Below are 21,836 nucleotides of genomic sequence, written 5' to 3'. Positions count from 1 at the left end.
CACTCGTTTCTTGTGTTTTGGATTCTAGCCATTTTGACAGGTGTGAGATGATATTTCACGGTTGTTTTGATTTCTATTTCCCTGATGATGAATGATATTGAGCATCTCTTCATATGCCCATTGGCCATCTGAATGTTTTCTTTTGAGAGGTTTGTTCATGCCTTCTGCCCATTTTTAAATTGGATTATTTGGTTTTGGAGTGTTGAGTTTGACAATTTCTTTGCATATTTTGGATTCTAACTTTTTATTGAATATATCATTTGAAAATATCTTCTCCCATTCAGTAGGCTACCTTTTAATTTTGTTCATTTTTCCCTCACTGCACAGAAGTTTTTTATGTTGATGTAGTCCCATTGGTTTATTTTTGCTTTTATTTCCCTTACCTCAGAAAACATATTTAGAAAAATATTGCTATGGCAAATGTTGAGAAATTACTGCCTGTGCTCTCTTCTAAGATTTTTATATCTTTAGGTCTCACATTCAAGTCTGATCCATTTTGAATTTATTTTTGTGTATGGTGTAAGAAAGTGGTCCACTTTCATTCTTTTTCATGTTGCTGTCCAGTTTTCTCAAAACCTTTTGTTGAAAGACTCTCTTTTTCCTATTGGCTATTCTTTCCTGGTCTGTCAAAGAATAAATGACCACATAGTTGTGGGTTTGTTTGTTTGTTTAGTTGATTAGTTTCAAGTTTTTATTTGAATTCTGGTTAGTTAACATATAGTATAATATTAGTTTCAGGAGTAGAATTTAGTGATTCATCACTTATATATAACATCCAGTGCTCATCGCAAATGCACTCTAATGTCCATCACTCATTTAGCTTGTCTCTTGCTGACGTCCCTCCATCAACCCTCAGTTTGTTCTCTATATTTAAGAGTTTCATGGTTTGCCTCCTTCTCTTTTCCCTTTCCTATGTTCATATGTTTTGTTTACTAAATTCCACATAGGAGTGAAATTATGGTATTTGTCTTTCTCTGACTGACTTATTTCACTTAGCATAATACACTCTAGCTTCATCCACATGATTTACAAATGGCAAGATTTCATTCCTTCTTTCTATGGTGGATTATAATATAACATAATATAATAACATATATTATAATTCAATTATATACTATTATATATTACTGCTTTAATTTCAACTTCTCTGTAGAGTAACTTCAAATCTGGAATTGTGATACTTCCAGTTTTGTTTTACTTTTTCAAATTGTTTTGTATATTTGGGGTCTTTTGTGGTTCCATACAAATCTTTAGGATTGTTTGTTCCAGTTGTGTGAAAAATGGTTTGAATATTTTGATAAGGATTACATTATGCTTTGCGTAGTATAGACCTTTTAACAATGTAAGTTCCTTCAGTTCATGAGCATGAAATGTCTTTCCACTTCTTTGTGTCCTCTTCAACTTATTTCATCAATGTTTTATCATTTTCAAAGTACAGGTTCTTCATCTCTTTGGTTAAATTTATTCCTAGGTATCTTATTATTTTTGGTGTACTTGTAAATGGGATATTTTTCATAATTTTTCTTTCTGCTGTTTCATTATTAGTATACAGAAATGCAACAGATTTCTGCACATTGCTTTTGGATCCTGTGACTTCACTAAATTCATTTACCACATCTAGTAGTTTTGGGTGGAGCCTTTAGAATTTTACATAAAGAGTATCACACTACCTGTAAATAGTGAAAGTTTTACTTCTCCTTTACTAGTTGGATGACTTTTGTTTCTTTTTTATTGTCTGATTGCTGTGGCCAAGACTTCCAGTACTATGTTGAATTAATGTAATGAAAATGGACATCCTTGTCTTGTTCCTGACCTTCGGGGGAAAGCTCTCAGTTTTTCCCCCATCGAATATGATGTTCACTGTGGGGGTTTTGTATATGGCCTTTCCTCATATATGACCTTTATTATGTTGAGGGTTTTTTTAATCATGAATGGGTGCCTCTAACCAAAGTAACCTCTAAAGTTACTTTGTTGAGAGTATTTTTTTTTTATCATGAATGGGTGCTGTACTTTGTTAACTGCTTTTTCTGCATCTATTGAAATGATCATGTTTTTTATTCTTTCTGTCATTGGTGTAATGTATCATGTTGATTGATTTGCCAATACTGAACCACCTCTTCATCCTGGGAATAAATCCCACTTGATTGTGGTGAATGATTTTTAAAATATATTGTCGAGCTCTGTTTGCTAGTCATTTTGTTGAGGATTTTTGCATCTGTGTTCATTAGGGATATAGTTCTTTCTCTCTCTTTTTGGTATCTTTATCTGGTTTGGTATCAGGGTATGTTGGGTTCATAGAATGAATTTGGAAGTTTTCTCATTTTTGAGAAGAATAAGTATTAACTCTTCTTTAATGTTTGGCAGAATTCATCTGGGAGGTCATCTGGTCCTGGGCGTGTTTTGGGGGAGTTTTTTGATAACTGATTCCATTTCCTTGCTACTAATACAATTGGTTAAATTTTCTAACCTTCATGCCTCCATTTCAGTAGGTTATATATTTCTAGAAATTTATCCATTTCTTCTAAGTCATCTAATTTGTTGAAATATAGTTTTTCATAATATTCTCTTACAATGGTTTGTAGTGGTGTTGGTTGTTATTTCTCCTCTCTCATTTGTTTTTTATAATAAATTTATTTTTATTGGTGATTTTATTTATATGAGTCCTTTCTCTATTTTGTTTTGCTAAATTTGATAAGAAGTTTATCAATTATGCTGATCTCTTCAAAGAACTAGTTCCTGGTTTCATTGATCAGTTCTAATGTGTTTTTAGCTTCTGCATTATTTATTTCTACTCTAATCTTTATTATTTCCTTTCTTCTGTTGATTTTAGTTTTTTTGTTGTTCTTTTTCTATCTCCTTTATGTGAAAACTTAGGTTTTTATTTGAAAAATGTCCTCCTTTCTTGAGGTAGGCCTCTATTGCTATAAAATTTTCTCTTGGTACTGGTTTTGCTGAATCCCTAATATTTTCTATTACTCTTTTGTCATTTTCATTGCTTTTTATGTAATTTCTATTTTCTTATTTGATTTCTTGGTTTATCCATTTATTTTTTAGTAGCATGTTATTTAACATATATATACACTCATATATTATATTTATATATGAGTTCACTCAATTCATGAGTATATGTGTATGTATATATGAGTGTATATATATATATACTCTTTCCAGATTTTTTCTTGTGGTAAACTTCTGGTTTCATAGCATTGTGATCAGAAAAGATGCATGATATAACTTTGATCTTTGAATCTGCTAAGGCTTGTTTTTTTTTTGGCTTAATATATGATCTGTTCTGAAGAATGTTTTGTGTGCACTTGAAAAAATGTGTATTCTACTGTTGTAGAATGGGATGTTCTGAATATGTCTGTGAAATCCATTTGTCCCAGAGTATCTGTCAAAGTCATTATTTCCTTGTTGATTTTATGTTGGATGATCTTTCCATTGATTTAAGTAGGGCAATAAAGTCCCTTTATTATTTATTAATTTATTATTTATTTATTAATTATTTATTTATAATTTATTAATTAGTAGTATTATTATTACATTACTATTGGTTAGTTCCTCTATGTTTATTATTGGATGTTTTATATATTTGGGTGCTCCCATATTGGGTGCATAAATATTTACTGTTTTTTATATCTTGTTGTTTAATTGTCCCATTTATTGATATAGTGTCCTTTGTTTCTTTTTATAGTTTTTCTTTATAAAGTCTATTTGATCCAGTATAAATATTGCTACCCAAGCATTCTTTCAACATCCACTTGAATGAAAAATATTTCTCGAGCTCCTCAAACTCTGCAGGTTTTTTTAGGTCTTATAGGCAGCATATTGTTGGGTCTGGTTTTTCCATCCACTCTGTCACCCTATGTCTTTTAATTGGAGCATTTAGTTCATTTATAATCAAAGTAACTATTGAAATATATATATATATATATATATATATATATATATATATATATATAGCCATCCCTTTACTAGTTTTGTGGTTGTTTTTATAGTTTTTCTCTGATCCTTTCTTCTCTTGATCTCTTTCATGGTTCACTGGGTTTACTTAGTGGTATACATAGATCCCTTTTTCTTTAAAAAATATTTTATTTTTTAAAAGATTTTATTTATTTATTCATGAAAGACACAACTAGAGAGAGAGAGGTAGAGACACAGGCAGAGGGAAAAATAGGCTCCTTGCAGGGAGCCCGATGTGGGACTTGATTCTGGAAACCAGATCACAACCTGCACCTAAGGCAAGTGCTCAAATGCTGAGCCACCCAAGCATCCCAATTCTTTTCTCTTTGTTTTGTTTTGTTTTTGCATATCAGTTAGGTTTTTTATTTGTGGTTATCATTAGGTTTGTATGATTTCTGCATACAGCAGTCTATATTAAGTTGATGATCACTTAAGTTTGAATCCATTCTTTACTCAACCCCACCACGCCCACACACACTTTCAGGTATATGGTGTTCAATTTTGCAACCTTCTATTTTTTGAATTCCTGGATTGGTTTTTACAGATATATTATTTTTCCTACTCTCATTTATGGTCTTTCCACTCAAAAAGTCTCCTTTAATATTTATTATTGGGTGGGCTTAGTGGTTATGAATTTCTTTAGTGTTTTTGTCTGAAAAACTCTTTATCTGTCCTATTCTGAATAATAGAGTATTCTTGGCTGAAAATTTTTCCCATTCAGCACTTTGAATATATCATGCCACTCTCTTGTGGCCTGCAAAGTTTCTGCTGAAAAATCTTCTCATAGACTTAGGGGTTTCCCTTGTATGTAACTGTTTTCTCTTTTCTTGCTGTTTTTTTTTTTCTCTTTTCACTACTTTTTGTCATTTTGATTACTATATGTCTAAGAAAGTGTGGACCTTCTTAGGTTGAATTTATTGGGGAATCTCTGTGCCTCCTGGATCTTCATACCTATTTCTTTCCCCAGATTAGGAAATTTTCAACTATTATTTCTTCAAATACATTTTCTGCCCCCTTTATTTTTCTCCTGTGATCCCTATAATATGAATATTATTTTGTTTGACGAAGTCACTGAGTTCTAAGTCTATTCTTGCTTTGCATAATTATTTTTCTCTCATTTTTCAGCTTAATTGATTTCTATTACTCTATATTCTGGGCTCCTCTGCTTCCTCTAACCTGCTGTTTATTACATCAAGTATAATTTTATTTTTTAAAATTTATTTGTATATTTTTATGGGAGTTCGATTTGCCAACATCTATTATACTACCCAGTGCTCATCCTGTCAAGTGCCCCCTTCAGTACCCATCACCCAGTCATCCCATCCCCCCACCCACCTCCCCTTCTACTACCCCTTGTTCATTTCCCAGAGTTTGGAGTCTCTCATGTTCTGTCACTCTCTCTGATATTTCCCACTCATTTTGTCTCCTTTCCCTTATAATCCCTTTCACTATTTTTTATAGTTCCTGTATGAATGAAACCATATAATGTTTGTCCTTCTCCGATCGACTTACTTCACTCAGCATAATGTTTATAGCAGCAATGTCCACAATAGCCAAACTATGGAAGGATCCTCTGTGTCCATCAAAAGATGAAGAAGATGTGGTCTATATATACAATGGAACATATTAGCCATTAGAAATGACGAATACCCACCATTTGTTTCATCAAGTATAATTTTAATTTCATTTATTGTGGTTTCTTTTTCTGATTGGTCTTTTTGTTTGTTTTTCATCTCTGTATTAACAGTCTCACTGATGTTTTCCACTCTTTTATCTAGTCTTTTGAGTATCTTCATGATCATCACTTTATTTTTTTAAGATTTTATTTATTTATTCATGAGAGACACAACTAGAGAGAGAATGAGGCAGAGACACAGGCAGAGGGAGAAGCAGGCTCCATGCAGGGAGCCCAACATGGGACTCAATCCCGGATCTCCAGGATCAGGCTCTGGGCTGAAGGCAGTGCTAAACTGCTAAGCCACCGACGCTTCCCAATGATCATCACTTTAAATTCTCTATCAAGCACATTACTTATATCTGTTTCATTTAGTTTTTTTGCTGTGGTTTGGCCTGTTCTTTCATTTGGAACATGTTCTTCTGTCTCATTATTTTTGTATAACTCTGTATCTTTTTCGCTGTGTTAGAAAGAGACAGCTAAACCTCCTGCATTAGAAAATAGAGACCTTCTGAAGAAGAGGTCCTGTAGTCCCCTGCTGTGTAGTGTCCCCTGCTCACCAGAACCTGGAGCTTCAGGGGTGAGATATATGTGCGCTGTTCTTGTGACTGGGTTGCTTTTTACTTCAGTCCAATCATTTACAATGGCTGTCTTTGCCTTTTATGGGAAGCGTTTAGTCTCTGTGGTGTTAGTGGACCTGTCTGGGGGTGCCTTGGCCTTGAGTTGAGTCAAATCAGGTGTTTGCCAGAGATGCTACTGATGCTACTGCACCAAATATTCCATGTGATGTCCCTGAGAAGCTTTCATTGGTGGGCAGGGTCTGCAGTCAGACCAGTTCTCTGCCTCTGGCCCCCTGCTGGGCCTCCAACTGAGTGGTGTGTTTAGTTATCTTTCTCTCTTCCAGGGTGGGAGTCACTTTGGAGTGCTGCTAGCTGCTGTTGGTGCTATTTGCACACTGCCAGGTCTGTGGCATGACGCTGTATGTGTTCTGGCCAAGTGCTTATTGGAGAAGGCAGATTCCCCAAAGCACAATGTGGTGGCTGTGCAGTGGGACAGGAGTGCTAGTAATCTTTCAGTGCCAAGGGATAGGCACTGAAAAGTCCTATCCCTGCAGCACTAGGACTGAAGTAGCCTTTCTGGATCTGCAGAAGTATAGCACAAAGGGCCATGTGGCAGGGTGGTGGTGCTAGCAAGTTTTGTGCACACCCCCCACACACCCTGTCTTCTGTGGAATGGGCCTTGCAATACTGGACTGAGGCTGACCACTGGAGGGGTGGAGAGGTGGAGAGGTGGAAACAACAGAGTATGTGGGTGGGGTGGCAGTGGTAGCAAGTTAGGTAGCCAAATCTTTTAGATGTCCATGTGTTTACACTGGGAGGAGGGGTAGGGAAAAGGTGCCTGCCAGTTCCTTTGCTCCTGTAGAAGTTTCTCAGAAATATCTGTCCTTCTGGGACAGGTTCTGAGAAAAGTAAATAACTCTCTTATATGCCCCAGGCACTTTTCAAACTGCTATGCATATACTGTATCATCAGGGACTTTTTTTGTGCTGTCTCTTTAAGGGCAGGGATTCAATTCCTCTCACCCTTCTGGTTCTCTTAGAGCCAAATCTGCTGATTTATTTTTAATCCCAGCTTTTAAATCCTGCTGGTTGTAAGAACTCACAAAATTAGTCCCTCTGGTTTTCAAAGTTAAATGTTATGGGTATTCATCTCCTCTTGGAGTGCCCCGGTATGCAGGTCTATTTCTCTCCCCTTTCTGGACCCATAGAATCCCTCCCCTGGCCCCACAGACAGTATTGTTAGTCCATTTAGCTCTGAACCATTCTCTGCCTTCTATCCCTTTTCATGTGGTCTCTTCTCTGCATCTATTTGTGGAGTGTGTTCTGTCAGTGTTCGGGTCATTCTCTGAGTTATTGACACTGATGTGACTGGTTCTTTAGTTTGTATCCATGGAATGAAGTAAACCCAGGGTCATCCTGCTCTGTCATATCCCCCTCTCCCTTGTATGTAATCCTCTGTTTGACTCAATTCGGTTAAAATCCAGTTCTATCATAACCCCAGAATTTGAATTATTATAATGCTTTTGAGTTTCAAAATGAAGGTAGTATGAGAATCTGTTTTTATTTATTTATTTTTATTGGTGTTCAATTTGCCAACATACAGAATAACACCCAGTACTCATCCCCTCAAGTGCCCCCTCAGTGCCCATCACCCATTCACCCCCACCCCCCGCCCTCCTCCCCTTCCACCACCCCTAGTTCGTTTCCCAGAGTTAGGAGTCTTCATGTTTTGTCTCCCTTTCTGATATTTCCTACCCATTTCTTCTTCCTTCCCTTCTATTACCTTTCACTATTATTTATATTCCCCAAATGAATGAGACCATATAATGTTTGAGAATCTGTTTAAACATTAACTAAGGTCAACTAATCTTCTAGGCTTCAAGTCAATTTCTCAGATTGGAATTTTCCTCCATCTTATCTTAAATGATCCACCAAATTATTTCAGAATTTATAACAGAAAAGCCTCAAAATGCTTTTAAAAGCTTCATGTATTTAGATATATCTGAATCTAACTATCTATCTATCTATCATCTATTTTTGTATATCTGAATACATCAGGTGTTTTCATATGTCAATTCCTTTATAATATATTATTTTTTTCACCTACCCAGTTCATTCTTACTTTCTTCACCTGGCAACATTTTAGTCACTCTTAAAATCTAGCTCAAATATGCAGTTATCTTTTAAAATACATGAGTCAGTAGCTTATTGCTATTATTTAACAAAATAAAAACAAATTTCTGAGAGGAGGAAGGGAGAAAGGAAGAGAAAGAGAGGCAGAAATAGGGAAAGAGTAGAAGACAGTGAAAGAGGGAGAAATCAAGTGAGCTGTCCGAATGTATAAGAGTTTAAACACTCAGATCAATGACTTTTACCATGTCAAAATATATTTTGCTAAAAAATAAAATACAGGGCAGCCCAGGTGGCTCAGCAGTTTAGCTCTGCCTTCAAGCCCAGGGCATGATCCTGGAGACCCAGGATTGAGTCCCACATCAGTCTCCCTGCATGGAGCCTGCTTCTCCCTCTGCCTGTGTCTCTGAGTCTCTCTCCCTCTCTCTCTCTCTCTGGATAAATAAATAAAATCTTTAAAACAAAAGAAAATACAGTATCATAGAGATGAACACATAGTAGCTGAACTGGATGGTACAATTCCAAGTTGCTGGAATGCTATGGTGGGAAGCTGGACTTTGGAGCCAGACAATTTATAGGAATAGAATCTAGGGTCTCACATGTATTAATTGTGGAAACTCAAGTAACTCATGTCATATCTCTCTGTCTTAGTTTCTTTAAATTGAAAAGAGTGTTCATATAGACCTCATTTTACATGATGTGGGGATTAAATTAGAAAATAAATGTGATAGCCTATATTATATTGGATGGAAAATGTTAAGAAATAGTGGGAGATATTTAAGAATGTTAACTAGGAAGTGTCATGGCATTCAGACTTTTCCTGAATTAGGAGCAACTTATTTCCAGTTCTGACAACAACAAAGAAGTTATTTTTCCTACAAAAAAGAAAAAAAAACAATATCCCAGGCAGAATACAGAATACAGAATGCTGATCAAGTGGAATACACAGAGCACTCATACCAGATGGTGTAATGTGGAACAGCATACAAAGGCCATTTCTGAATAAATAATATAAATATGCAGAATGTGGAAGAAAGCAAATTTTTCCTACTGATAAAATGAACTTTGAAATAAAACAATCTGGGATCCCTGGGTGGCGCAGCGGATTAGCGCCTGCCTTTGGCCCAGGGAGCAATCCTGGAAACATATAGAATATAGAATATAGAATAATACCCAGTATTATAACACCCAGTGTTCATCCCATCAAGTGCCCCCTCAGTGCGGCGTGCCCGAATGAAGGAAATTTTAATATATAAAATAAAATGAGAACTATGCCAAAGCCTGATTTGACTTTCAAATTTTAAGTTTTTCACAGACTTTCCCAGGGGAGGCCAAGCTATCTCATCTCCTCTCCTCTCAGATCTTGGGCTGATACAAGGTCCTGTACCTCTACAAGCTTTAGATAAAATTATATGATCCAGCCATTCTCCAAATTAACTAAAAAGAATCCGTTCTACAAGATGTGAGCTATTGCCACTTAGCAGGGAAAAGAACCTCATTGTCAAACGGGGCAATGCTCAGTTCAATAAAATGAAATGGATTTTCATTTCTTACTTGTTGATTGGTAGTGTTCATTGTAAAAGAAAATGGGTAAAAAGTCAATGTGGTGGGGAGGAGGGGCAAGATGGCGGAAGAGTAGGGTCCCCAAATCACCTGTCCCCAACAAATTACCTAGATAACCTTCAAACCATCCTGAAAATCTACGAATTCGGCCTGAGATTTAAAGAGAGACCAGCTGGAATGCTACAGTGAGAGGAGTTCACGCTTCTATCAAGGTAGGAAGACGGGGAAAAAGAAATAAAGAAACAAAAGGCCTCCGAGGGGGAGGGGCCCGCGAGGAGCCGGGCTGAGGCCGGGGCGAGTGTCCCCAGGACAGGAGAGCCCCGTCCCGGAGGAGCAGGAGCTGCACCAACCTTCCGGACGGGGCGGGCGGAAAGGGGCTCGCAGGGAGGTGGAGCAGGACCCAGGAGGGCGGGGATGCCCTCGGGCTCCCGGGGACACTAACAGACACCTGCGAGCGCAGGGGAGTGCTCCGAGCTCCCTAAGGGCTGCAGCACGCACCGGAGCAGTTCGGAGGGGCTCGGGAGCGGCTCCAGAGAGGGAGCTGCGGAGTGGGAGAGCAAATCCAACAACGCAGGCCCCGGAGCACAGGGCGCCGGGACACAGCCCAGGATCCGGCCTCCCCCCGGGACAGGCAGAGGCCGGGAGGGCCCAGGACAGCAAGGACGCTCCTGCCCGGAGCTGAGCAGATCAGCGGCCCCGCCCCGGAGCCTCCAGGCCCTGCAGATGGACAGCCGAGAGCCCCTAGCCCCATAGTTCCTGCGGAGGCTGAATCCAGGCTTCTAGAGTTGCCATAGCAACTGCAACTGTTCCTCCTGAGACCTCACGGGGTAAACAACCCCCGCTGAGCCCTGCAGCAGGCAGGAGCAGAGCAGCTCCCCCAAGTGCTAACACCTGAAAATCAGCGCAGCAGGCCCCTCCCCCAGAAGACCAGCTGGACGGACCAGTTCCAGGGGAAGTCAAGGGACTTAAAGTCTACAGAAATACTCCCCCGTGTTTTTTTCTTTTCTTTTCTTTTTTCTTTTCTTTTTGATTTCTGGTTGCTTCCCCCACCCCCTTTTTTTTTCACCTTTCTTTCTTTTTCTTTCCCTTTTTCTTCTCTTCTTTCTTTCTTTTTCTTTTCTTTTTCTCTTTTCTTTCCTTCTCTCTCTTTCTCTCCTTTTCCCAATACAACTTGTTTTTGGCCACTCCGCACTGAGCAAAATGACTAGAAGGAAAACCTCACCTCAAAAGAAAGAATCAGAAACAGCCCTCTCTCCCACAGAGCTACAAAATCTGGATTACAATTCAATGTCAGAAAGCCAATTCAGAAGCACTATTATACAGCTACTGGTGGCTCTAGAAAAAAGCATTAAGGACTCACGAGACTTCATGACTGCAGAATTTAGATCCAATCAGGCAGAAATTAAAAATCAACTGAATGAGATGCAATCCAAACTAGAAGTCCTAACGACGAGGGTTAACGAGGTGGAAGAACGAGTGAGTGACATAGAAGACAAGTTAATGGCAAAGAGGGAAACTGAGGAAAAAAGAGACAAACAATTAAAGGACCATGAAGACAGATTAAGGCAAATAAATGACAGTCTAAGGAAGAAAAACCTACGTTTAATTGGGGTTCCCGAGGGCGCCGAAAGGGACAGAGGGCCAGAATATGTATTTGAACAAATCCTAGCTGAAAACTTTCCCAATCTGGGAAGGGAAACAGGCATTCAGATCCAGGAAATAGAGAGATCCCCCCCTAAAATCAATAAAAACCGTTCAACACCTCGACATTTAATAGTGAAGCTTGCAAATTCCAAAGATAAAGAGAAGATCCTTAAAGCAGCAAGAGACAAGAAGTCCCTGACTTTCATGGGGAGGAATATTAGGGTAACAGCAGACCTCTCCGCAGAGACGTGGCAGGCCAGAAAGGGCTGGCAGGATATATTCAGGGTCCTAAATGAGAAGAACATGCAACCAAGAATACTTTATCCAGCAAGGCTCTCATTCAAAATGGAAGGAGAGATAAAGAGCTTCCAAGACAGGCAGGAACTGAAAGAATATGTGACCTCCAAACCAGCTCTGCAAGAAATTTTAAGGGGGACTCTTAAAATGCCCCTTTAAGAAGAAGTTCAGTGGAACAATCCACAAAAACAAGGACTAAATAGATATCATGATGACACTAAACTCATATCTGTCAATAGTAACTCTGAACGTGAACGGGCTTAATGACCCCATCAAAAGGCGCAGGGTTTCAGACTGGATAAAAAAGCAGGACCCATCTATTTGCTGTCTACAAGAGACTCATTTTAGACAGAAGGACACCTACAACCTGAAAATAAAAGGTTGGAGAACCATTTACCATTCAAATGGTTCTCAAAAGAAAGCAGGGGTAGCCATCCTTATATCAGATAAACTAAAATTCACTCCGAAGACAGTAGTGAGAGACGAAGAGGGACACTATATCATACTTAAAGGATCTATCCAACAAGAGGACTTAACAATCCTCAATATATATGCCTCGAATGTGGGAGCTGCCAAATACTTAAACGAATTATTAACCAAAGTAAAGAAATACTTAGATAATAATACACTTATACTTGGTGACTTCAATCTAGCTCTCTCTACCCTTGATAGGTCTTCTAAACACAACATCTCCAAAGAAACGAGAGCTTTAAATGATACACTGGACCAGATTGATTTCACAGATATCTACAGAACTTTACATCCAAACTCAACTGAATACACATTCTTCTCAAGTGCACATGGAACTTTTTCCAGAATAGACCACATACTGGGTCACAAATCGGGTCTGAACCGATACCAAAAGATTGGGATCGTCCCCCGCATATTCTCAGACCATAACGCCTTGAAATTAGAACTCAATCACAAGAAGAAGTTTGGAAGGACCTCAAACACGTGGAGGTTAAGGACCATCCTGCTAAAAGATAAAAGGGTCAACCAGGAAATTAAGGAAGAATTAAAAAGATTCATGGAAACTAATGAGAATGAAGATACAACTGTTCAAAATCTTTGGGATGCAGCAAAAGCAGTCCTGAGGGGGAAATTAATCGCAATACAAGCATCCATTCAAAAACTGGAAAGAACTCAAATACAAAAGCTAACCTTACACATAAAGGAGCTAGAGAAGAAGCAGCAAATCGACCCGACGCCCAGCAGAAGAAGAGAGTTAATTAAAATTCGAGCAGAACTCAACGAAATTGAGACCAGAACTGTGGAACAGATCAATAGAACCAGGAGTTGGTTCTTTGAAAGAATTAATAAGATAGATAAACCATTAGCCAACCTTATTAAAAAGAAGAGAGAGAAGACTCAAATTACTAAAATCATGAATGAGAAAGGAGAGATCACTACCAACACCAAGGAAATACAAACGATTTTAAAAACATATTATGAACAGCTCTACGCCAATAAATTAGGCAATCTAGAAGAAATGGACGCATTCCTGGAAAGCCACAAACTACCAAAACTGGAACAGGAAGAAATAGAAAACCTGAACAGGCCAATAACCAGGGAGGAAATTGAAGAAGTCATCAAAAACCTCCCAAGACACAAGAGTCCAGGGCCAGATGGCTTCTCAGGGGAATTCTATCAAATGTTTAAAGAAGAAATCATACCTATTCTACTAAAGCTGTTTGGAAAGATAGAAAGAGATGGAGTACTTCCAAACTCATTCTATGAGGCCAGCATCACCTTAATTCCAAAACCAGACAAAGACCCCACCAAAAAGAAGAATTACAGACCAATATCCCTGATGAACATGGATGCAAAAATTCTCAACAAGATACTAGCCAATAGGATCCAACAACACATTAAGAAAATTATTCACCATGACCAAGTAGGATTTATCCCCGGGATGCAAGGCTGGTTCAACACTCGTAAAACAATCAATGTGATTCATCATATCAGCAAGAGAAAAACCAAGAACCATATGATCCTCTCATTAGATGCAGAGAAAGCATTTGACAAAATACAGCATCCATTCCTGATCAAAACTCTTCAGAGTGTAGGGATAGAGGGAACTTTCCTCGACATCTTAAAAGCCATCTACGAAAAGCCCACAGCAAATATCATTCTCAATGGGGAAGCACTGGGAGCCTTTCCCCTAAGATCAGGAACCAGAGAGGGATGTCCACTCTCACCACTGCTATTCAACATAGTATTGGAAGTCCTAGCCTCAGCAATCAGACAACAAAAAGACATTAAAGGCATTCAAATTGGCAAAGAAGAAGTCAAACTCTCCCTCTTCGCCGATGACATGATACTCTACATAGAAAACCCAAAAGCCTCCACCCCAAGATTGCTAGAACTCATACAGCAATTTGGTAGCGTGGCAGGATACAAAATCAATGCCCAGAAATCAATGGCATTCCTATACACTAACAATGAGACTGAAGAAAGAGAAATTAAGGAGTCAATCCCATTTACAATTGCACCCAAAAGCATAAGATACCTAGGAATACACCTAACCAAAGAGGTAAAGGATCTATACCCTCAAAACTACAGAACACTTCTGAAAGAAATTGAGGAAGACACAAAGAGATGGAAAAATATTCCATGCTCATGGATTGGCAGAATTAATATTGTGAAAATGTCAGTGTTACCCAGAGCAATTTACACGTTTAATGCAATCCCTATCAAAATACCATGGACTTTCTTCAGAGACTTAGAAGAAATTATTTTAAGATTCGTGTGGAATCAGAAAAGACCCCGAACAGCCAGGGGAATTTTAAAAAAGAAAACCATAGCTGGAGGCATCACAATGCCAGATTTCAGGTTGTACTACAAAGCTGTGGTCATCAAGACAGTGTGGTACTGGCACAAAAACAGACACATAGACCAATGGAACAGAATAGAGAATCCAGAAATGGACCCTGAACTTTATGGTCAACTAATATTCGACAAAGGAGGAAAGACGATCCACTGGAAGAAAGACAGTCTCTTCAATAAATGGTGCTGGGAAAATTGGTCATCCACATGCAGAAGAATGAAACTAGACCACTCTCTTGCACCATACACAAAGATAAACTCAAAATGGATGAAAGATTTAAATGTGAGACAAGACTCCATCAAAATCCTAGAGGAGAACACAGGCAACACCCTTTTTGAACTTGGCCACAGTAACTTCTTGCAAGATACATCCACGAAAGCAAAAGAAACAAAAGCAAAAATGAACTATTGGGACTTCATCAAGATAAGAAGCTTTTGCACAGCAAAGGATACAGTCAACAAAACTCAAAGACAACCTACAGAATGGGAGAAGATATTTGCAAATAACATATCAGATAAAGGGCTAGTTTCCAAGATCTATAAAGAACTTGTTAAACTCAACAGCAAAGAAACAAACAATCCAATCATGAAATGGGCAAAAGACATGAAGAGAAATCTCACAGAGGAAGACATAGACATGGCCAACATGCACATGAGAAAATGCTCTGCATCACTTGCCATCAGGGAAATACAAATCAAAACCACAATGAGATACCACCTCACACCAGTGAGAATGGGGAAAATTAATAAGGCAGGAAACAACAAATGTTGGAGAGGATGTGGAGAAAAGGGAACCCTCTTACACTGTTGGTGGGAATGTGAACTGGTGCAGCCACTCTGGAAAACTGTGTGGAGGTTCCTCAAAGAATTAAAAATAAACCTGCCCTACGACCCAGCAATTGCACTGTTAGGGATTTACCCCGAAGATTCAGATGCAATGAAACGCCGGGGCACCTGCACCCGATGTTTCTAGCAGCCATGTCCACAATAGCCAAACTGTGGAAGGAGCCTCGGTGCCCATCGAAAGATGAATGGATAAAGAAGATGTGGTTTATGTATACAATGGAATATTACTCAGCCATTAGAAACAACAAATACCCACCATTTGCTTCAACGTGGATGGAACTGGAGGGTATTATGCTGAGTGAAGTAAGTCAATCGGAGAAGGACAAACAGTGTATGTTCTCACTCATTTGGGGAATATGAATAATAGTGAAGGGGAATATAAGGGAAGGGAGAAGAAATGTGTGGGAGATATCAGAAAGGGACACAGAACATAAAGACTTCTAACTCTGGGAAATGAACTAGGGGTGGTGGAAGGGGAGGAGGGCGGGGGGTGGGTGTGAATGGGTGACGGGCACGGAGGGGGACACTTGACGGGATGAGCACTGGGTGTTATTCTGTATGTTGGTAAATTGAACACCAATAAAAATTAATTTATAAAAAAAGAAGTCAATGTGGTGTATACCATTTTCCAAAATTATTGGAACATCTTGTGGGAATTATGTTATAAGGGGAATTCTGGTTGGAATATGCTTCTTTCTTTGCATGAAGGACCCTCAGTCTTTCCTCTTTGGGATCCTTTAACATAACCCCGCTTCCCCAATTATCATTCCTCCCACAACCTCAACAAGTGTCCTGTGTTGTGTCTTCATGCTGTTTAGGACCATCATATTAGTAAAGGCTGATTTTATATTATATATGAATATTCCTCATCTATAAAGAAAATGATATCTTACCATTTACAACAACATGGCGAGGACTAGGGAGTACTATATTAAGTAAAATAAGTAAGACAGAGAAAGACAAATACCATATGGTTTTGCATATATGTGGAATCTAAAAAACAAAACAAGTGGACAAAAAAAATAACCTGAGATTTTTTTCATGTGGCAAAGACACTTTACAGGAACATTTTTTTTAATTCATGAGACACACACACACACACACACACACACACACACACAGACAGAGACAGAGACAGAGACAGAGACAGAGAGAGAAGAGTCCATGCAGGGAGCCTGACGTGGGACTCGATCCTGGGTCTCCAGGATCATGACCTGGGCTGAAGTGCTAAAACGCTGAGCCACCCAGACTGCCCTACAGGAACATTTTATTGCAAATAACCAAATTAATTACATGCATTTGCATCTTGTTAAGTATTGAGGAAAAAAATAAGCTTAAATAAAAAAGAATTTATTTTTACCAAAATGACATTAGCCTGAGACTAAGGATCAGAACACAATTAATTTGGATTGGAGTTTTCAATTCTACTTAGGAATTTATGTTTTTACAGATAAAGAACTATTTTTACTTTGACAATGATTATTTTAACATAAAAATCAAAGAAGTCTTACAAAGAATCTCACAATTTCTACCTCCACCTTTAATAGTTTAATGCATTCATACTGTTGTATACAACATATTCTATACCTCATTTAAGAATTACATAGACTTTAGCACACTATGTCTTAGAGATATTATTGTTCTTTTTATTTTTATTAACATTTTTTTCTTTTTTATTTATTGAAGTTCTGTTTGCCAACATATAGTATAACATGCAGTGCTCATCCCGTCAATTGCCCCCCTCAGTGCCCATCACCCAATTACCCCATCCCCAGCCCACCTTCCTTTCCACTATCCCTTGTTTGTTTCCCAGAGTTAGGAGTCTCTCATGGTTTGTCTCCCTCTCTAATTTTCCCAATTTCTCTCTTTTCCCTTATAATTTCTTTCACTGTTTCTTATATTCCCTGTATGGGTGAAACCATATGATGATTCTCTTTCTCTGATTGACTTACTTCACTCAACATAATACTCTCCAGTTCCATACACCTCGAAGCAAATGGTGGATATTCATGCCTTATGATGGCTGACTAATATATCAGTGAATATATATACCACATCTTCTTTATCCATTCATCTTTTGATTGACACCGAGGCTCCTTCCACAATTTGGCTATTGCGGGCATTGCTGCTATAAACATTGGAGTGCAAGTGTTCTGGCATTTCACTGCATCTGTATCTTTGGGATAAATCACCAGTAGCGCAATTGCCGGATTGTGGGGTAACTCTATTTTTAACTCTTTGAGGAACCACCACACAGATTTCCAGAGTGGCTGTGCCAGTTGACATTCCCACCAACAGTGCAAGAGGGTTCCCCTTTCTCCACATCCTCTCCAACATTTGTTGTTTCCTGCCTTGTTAATTTTCCCCATTCTCACTGGTGTGAGGTGGTATCTCATTGTGGTTTTGATTTGAATTTCCCTGATGGCAAGTGACCCAGAGCATTTTCTCATGTGCTTGTTGGCCATGTGTATGTCTTCTTGGGAGAAATGTTGGTTCATGTCTTCTGCCCATTTCATGATTGGATTGTTTGTTTCTTTGGTATTGAGTTTAATAAGTTCTTTATAGGTCTTGGATACTAGCCCTTTATCTGATATGTCATTTGCAAGTATCTTCTCTTCTCCCATTCTGTACGTTGTCTTTTAGTTTTGTTGAGTGTTTCATTCACTATGCAGAAGATTTTTATCCTGATTATATACCAATAGTTCATTTTGGCTTTGGTTTCCTTTGCCTTTATAGATGTATCTTGCAAGAAGTTGGTGCAAGCAAGTTCAGAACGTTGTTGCCTGCATTCTCCTCTAGGATATTGATTGAATCTTGTCTCGTATTTAGATCTTTCACCCATTTTGAGTTCATCTTTGTGTATGGTGTAAGAAAATGGTCTAGTTTCATTCTTCTGCACGTGGCTGTCCAATTTTCCCAGCACCATTTATTGAAGAGACTGCCCTTTTTCCAGTGGATATTCTTTCATGCTTTCTTGAATATTAGTTGACCATAGAATTGAGGGGCCATTTCTGGGTTCTCTATTCTGTTCCATTGATCTATGTGTCTGTTTTTGTGCCAGTACCACACTATCTTGATGATCACAGGTTTGTAGTACAACTTGAAATCTGCCATTGTGTTGCCCCCAGCTCTGGTTTTCTTTTTCAATATTCCCCTGGCTATTCGGGTTTTTTTCTGATTCCACACAAATCATAAGATTATTTGTTCCAACTCTCTGAAGAAAGTCCAGGGTATTTTGATAGGGATTGCAGTGAATGTGCAAATTGCTCTTGGTAGCATTGACATTTTCACAATATTAATATTTCCAGTCCATGAAAGTGGAATGTTTTTCTGTATCTTTAAATCTTTCTCCATTTCTTTCATAAGTGTTCTGTCATTTTTAGGTTATAGATCCTTTACCTCTTTGGTTACATTTTTCCTAGGTATCTTATGCTTTGGGGGTGCAATTGTAAGTGGGATTGACTCCTTAATTTCTCAGTCTCTTGTTAGTGTATAGAAATGCCACTGATTTCTGGGCATTCATTTTGTATCCTGCCACATTGTCGAATTTCTGTATGAGATCTAGCAATCTTGGGGTAGAGTCTTTTTTGAGTTTTCTATGTACAGTATCATGTCATCTATGAAGAGAGTTTGACTTCTTTGCCAATATGAATGCCTTTTATTTCTTTTTGTTGCCTGATTGCTGAGGCTAGATCTTCTAGTACTACGTTGAATAGCAGTGGTGAGAGTGGACATTCCTTTCGTGTTCCTTTCATGTTCCTGATCTTAGGGGAAAGGCTCCCAGTGTTTCCCCATTGAGAATGATATTTGCTGTGGGCTTTTCATAGATGGCTTTTAAGATGCTGAGGAATGTTCCTTCTATCCCTACACTCTGAAGAGTTTTGATCAGGAATGGATGCTGTATCTTGTCAAATGCTTTCTCTGCATATTGAGAGGATCATATGGTTCTTGTTTTTTCTCTTGATGTGATCTATCACGTTGATTGTTTTACAAGTGTTGAACCATCCTTGCATCCTGGGGATAAATCCCACTTGGTCATGGTGAATAGTCCTCTTAATGTAGTGTTGAATCCTATTGGCTAGTATCTTGGTGAGAATTTTTGTATCTGTGTTTATCAGGGATGTTGGTCTATAATTCTCCTTTTGATATGGTCTTTGTCTCATTTTGGAATCAAGGTGATCTTGGCCTCATAAAATGGGTTGGGAGGTATTCCATCTCTTTCTATCCTTTGGAACAGCTTTAGTAGAATAGGTATTATTTCCTCTTTAAACATTTGATAGAATTCCCCTAAGAAGTCATCTGGCCCTGGACTTCTGTGTCTTGGGAGGTTTTTGATGACTGCTTCAATTTCCTCGCTGGCTATTGGCCTGTCTAGGTTTTCTCTGTCTTTCTGTACCAGTTTTGCTAATTTGTGGTTTTCCAGAAATACATCAATTTCTTCTACATTACTGAATTTATTGACATATAGCTGCTCATAATACATTTTTTAAGTCGTTTGTATTTCCTTAGTATTGGTTGTGATCTGTCCCTTATGATTCAGGATTTTATTAATTTGAGCCTTTTCTCTTTTCTTTTTAATAAGGCTGGCTAATGGTTTATCTATCTTATTAATTCTTTCAAAGAACCCACTCCTTGTTTGGTTGATCTGTTCTACAGTTCTGCCTCTATTTCATTGAGTTATGCCCAAATATTATCTATCTTCTGCTTAGTGTAAGTTTTACTTGCTGTTCTTTTTCCAGTTCCTTTAGGTGAAAGGTTCACTTGGGTATTTGAGTTTTTTCCAATGTTTTGAGGGATGCTTGTATTGCAATGTATCTCTTAGGACAGCTCTTGCTGTATCTGAAAGATTTTGAATAGTTGTGTCTTCATTTTTATTAGTTTCCATGAATCTTTTTAATTCGTCTCTAATTTCCTGGTTGACCTATTCATCTTTTAGCAGGATGCCCTATAACCTCCATGTGCTTTAGTCTCTTCCAAATTTCTCCTTGTGATTGAGTTCTAGTTTCAAAGCATTTTGGCCTGAAAATATGCAGGGAAAATTCCAATCTTCTGGTATTGTTTGAGACCTTATTTGTGACCCAGTATGTGTACTTTCTGGAGAAAGTTCCATGTGCACTTGAGAAAATGTTTATTCAGTTGCATTTGGATGGAAAGTTCTGTATGGATCTGGCAAATCTATATGGTTCAGTGTATTATTTAAGCCCCTTGTTTCTTTGGTAATGTTCTGCTTAAAATATCTGTCACTTGCAGAAAGTGCTGCATTGATGTCCTGTTATTAGTGCATTATTATCTATGTCTTTACTTTGGTTATTAATTGATTGATATACTTGGCAGCTCCAACATTTAGGGCATAAATATTCATGATTGTTAGGTCCTCTTGTTGGGTAGACCCTTTAAATATGATATAGTGTCCCTCTTCATCTCTTACTACAGACCTTGGGATAAACTTTAATTTATCTGAAATGAGCATTGCTACCCCTGCTTTATTTTGAGGACCTTTTGAATGGTAAATCATTCTCCACCCTTTCATTTTCAGGCTGGAGGTGTCCTTAGGTCTAAAAAGAGTCTCTTGTAGACAGAAAATAGATGGGTCTTGCTTCTTTATCCAGTCTGAAACTCTGCATCTTTTGATGGGATCATTTAGCCCATTCATGTTCAAAGTTACTATTGAAAGATATGAATTTAGTGTCATCGTAATACCTATTCAGCCCCTGTTTCTGTGGATTATTTCTTTGGGCTTCCTCTTTCTTTTACTGGACCCCCTTAATATTTCTTGCAGAGCTGAATTGGTGGTCACATATTCTTTCAGTTTCTGCCTATCTTGAAAGTTCTTTATCTCTCCTTCTATTCTGAATGAGAGCCTTGCTGGATAAAGTATACTTGTCTTCATGGTCTTCTCATTTAGTACCCCAAATGTATCCTGCCAGCCCTTTCTGGCCTGCCAGGTCTCTGTGGAGATCTCTCAGGTGTATGTACCTGTGGAGAGGTCTGCTGTTAAAAATATTTCTCCCCATATAATTTAAGATTCTCTTGTCTCTCACTGCTTTAATTATTTTCTCTTTATCTTTGGAATTTGTAAGTTTCACTATTAAATGTCAAGATGTTGAATGGTTTTTATTGATTTTGGGGGGGACCTCTCTATCTCCTGGATCTGAATGCCTGTTCCCCTCCCCCAAATTAGGGAATTTGTCAGCTATGATTTGTTCAAATATACATTGTAGCTCTCTCTCCCTCTAGGCGTCTTCTGGAATCCCAATTATATGTAGACTCTTCCTTCTGAGGCTACCATTTATTTCCTGTAACCTTTCCTCATGGTCCTTTAATTGTTTTTCT

This window comes from Nyctereutes procyonoides, unplaced genomic scaffold, assembly GCF_905146905.1.
Source record: "Nyctereutes procyonoides isolate TBG_1078 unplaced genomic scaffold, NYPRO_anot_genome, whole genome shotgun sequence".
NCBI lineage: Eukaryota > Metazoa > Chordata > Mammalia > Carnivora > Canidae > Nyctereutes > Nyctereutes procyonoides.
The sequence above is the reverse complement of the archived record's forward strand: the minus strand, read 5'-3'. Positions refer to the sequence as shown.